The following is a 3,081-nucleotide window of genomic DNA, read 5'->3' as shown; positions in this document are numbered from 1 at the left end:
TTCTCCCATTTTATTTGACAGTTAGGTCAGGAGTCAGCTCTAGGGGTGAATTGACCAAATTGCCCCTTGCCGGTCTGATTCGGTTTGCAAGTTATTTAATATTTCTTTCGGATCCCTGACCTAATTATTTGACCTGCTTAATAATTCTTTTTTGTGATTTTCTCTTTTCCACTGTGTTCGCAATAGTCCTAAGGGCCGCAGCATCACATTTTACAGTTTAAAATTTGAGTTTAAAACGACTTCGCAGTCCTTCCCGAGAAGGTCACCCATCGCTGTGACTCTCGGCTCTTTTAACTTCTTATGTTCTGTTTTTCTTATTTATACTTAACTAATTGACAATTACTAATTATTTGTGCTCAGGGCTAATCTAGTTGTCTTTAGTGTGGTTCTAATTCCCTTAATTGTCCGGACCGACACCGGTCACCGGAATAGTAAAATATACCAGGCTATATAAATAGGGGTGTTACATTAGGGCTCTTAGCTGCGAAGACCGAAACTTCCCACTGGGTTACCCATCACTAGGACACTGGCTCATTTAACTTGGTTGTATTTTATTTCTAAAATTTTTCCTAAATTTTTCTTGTTCATATTTGAGTTAATTATAGTTCCTCACTTTAGTTTAAATATTTTTTTTCCACACGTTCTGGCCATCTGGACCGACACCGGTCACCGGAACAGTAGAATGTACAGAATGGTTATAGTGAGGGTGTTACACTTTTTAAGAGTTTCAAAGAGTGCTCGCTTCTGCACTCTCTTCAGCCGTCTGGAGGAGAAGAATATCAGTATCAAGAGGAGTTTTTTTAGCTAAAGTTTCACAAGATCAAGGCTGCAAACCCTCTTCGGTTCTTTCATTCCATTTCCTTAAACAGATTTTTATTGTTTTATTTCTTCTAGATGATTTCTTTTTACTGTCTTTACCTTTTTATCATTATGTTGCTGAACTCACCATTAGTGAGTAGTTTTCATATTCTGGGATTGGGAGAGTAATGCTTGTAATCATTATTATGGATAAACATTAAGTTTTATTTATTGGATTTGAGATTTGTTCCTTGATTTAATTTCTTGTAATCTTAATGCATGCTATGCGTTGGTACCCACTTACTATTGATTATATATATTAATTGAATGACTGAAAGGTGAAGATTAATATTAGAAAATTAAGATTTTGAACCTAGGAATTCTAACCGAGACATAGGTCAAAGACCTTAAAGGGTTTTAATTAATTTTATCGCTATGAAAGTCGAGTTTAAGTTAATTAAAATACACCCTAGGTGCCTTGGGAGAGGACTTAGGATACCTTAGGATTAATTTCCATCAAGGAAAATGATTCACAATCCAGTAAATAAACAAGATAACATCCATAGTAAGACTCAAGTGTGAAATCTTAATTCAGGAATTGTTTCAAAATAGATTATTTCATTTTAAGTTTATCATTCTAGTGTTTAAAATAATCAACCTTTATTCCTTTAGTATTCGATAGCCTAAACAGTCAAAATTACTATGTAGATTTGTAATTACTAATCAAATTCCTCGTGGGAATGATACTTTACTCATCACTTTATTACTTGTTAGCGATCCGTGCACTTGCGGGGTTGTGAAACCAGCGAAATAAGTTTTTGGCGCCGTTGCCGGGGAATTTGGCTTTAGTAATATTGAGCGATAGGCAATTTAGCTGATTTAGGCAATTATATTTATTATTTAATTTCATTTTATTTGTTTTATTCCTTTTCTTTTCTCTCAGGTACCTGACCTGGTATATGACCAGAACAAGACCAGAAGAAGAAATCTTGGACTGTGATCCTAAAATAGATAAAACTCTGAGAGCCATCAGGAGGGAAAGGAAACATCAAGAGTATGATCAAGAAGATCCTGAAATTCCAACCATGGCCGATAATAATGATAGACCAAGACTCTTGAGAGACTACGGAGCTCCATCTGTCTAAGGATTTCAGTCCAGTGTCACAAGACCTACACCGGAAGCCAACAACTTTGAGTTAAAACTAGCATGGCTTCAAATGATTTAATAAACCTAGTTTGGAGGCTCACCAACAGAAGATCCACACTATCACCTCCAGTGTTTTCTTGCCCTATGTGACACATTTTAGATGAATGGAGTGTCAGATCAAGCCATAAGACTCAGAGCATTCCCATTCTCCTTTCGAGACATAGCAAGGAAGTGGTTACTTTCTCAACCAGCTGGAACGTTAACCACTTGGGAAAACCTCTCACAAGCTTTTCTAGCGAGGTACTTCCCACCTATAAAGACTGCAAGACTGAGGCTTAAGCTCAACACCTTTAGACAAAAGGAAGGTGAATTACTCTATGATGCATAGGAGAGATATAAGGACCTGCAGAGGGAATGTCCACACCATGGCATAGAGGATTGGCTACTAGTGCAAAATTTCTATAATGGGTTACTACCCTCTACAAGGAGCACAGTAGATTCAGCAGCAGAAGGTGACTTAATGGAGAAAACAGTGACACAACCACTTGAACTTCTAAAGAGGGTTGCATATCATAATTATGAGTGGTCAAATTAAAGAGGAAATGCAAGGAGAACAGCAGGGGTCCTGAAAGTGGATGCCCTAAGCATGATAAATGCTCAATTTAACTAGCTCTCAAGGAGGCTTGATAAAATGCAAGCCAATGTTGTAGGTATGAACAGTCAACATGAGGACAGCTATGGAGGAGGATACATGAGTTCAGAATATAACAGTTTCAATAAACCTCCCACAGAACAAGTGAACTATCTCAATAACGGCGGAAACTTCAACCAGAGGTAGCCCAACATTCCATATTCAAACAGTTACAACCCTGGATGGAGGAATCACCTAAATTTCTCATGGTCCAATCAGCAGAATCAGTTAATAAAAAAACAACAGGGGTACAAACCACCAACAACCCCTAGATTTCAGAACAGAGGCCAAAACTTTAGACAGCCACCACTGTCCCCTCAACCTCAGCAACCTGAATCGAAGATGACTATGGAATCCATGATGGAAGGTTTCCTAGCAGCTCAATAACAATAGAATGAATTGATTAAACAACTGACTTTTAGAATGGACCAATTTGCTACCCATA

At 37.7% G+C, this 3,081-nt stretch overlaps 1 non-coding gene across 1 annotated transcript; it reads right to left on the bottom strand.

Annotated features, from left to right (window-relative positions):
* Positions 1-2,270: 2,270 nt before the first annotated feature.
* On the bottom strand, positions 2,271-2,377 carry LOC131180319 (small nucleolar RNA R71). Its single transcript, XR_009149095.1, has one exon. It is a non-coding gene; the product is annotated as a small nucleolar RNA R71 (small nucleolar RNA).
* Positions 2,378-3,081: the final 704 nt, after the last annotated feature.

The sequence above is a fragment of the Hevea brasiliensis genome, chromosome 5 (genome assembly GCF_030052815.1).
Source record: "Hevea brasiliensis isolate MT/VB/25A 57/8 chromosome 5, ASM3005281v1, whole genome shotgun sequence".
Lineage (NCBI taxonomy): Eukaryota > Viridiplantae > Streptophyta > Magnoliopsida > Malpighiales > Euphorbiaceae > Hevea > Hevea brasiliensis.
The sequence above is the reverse complement of the archived record's forward strand: the minus strand, read 5'-3'. Positions and strand labels throughout refer to the sequence as shown.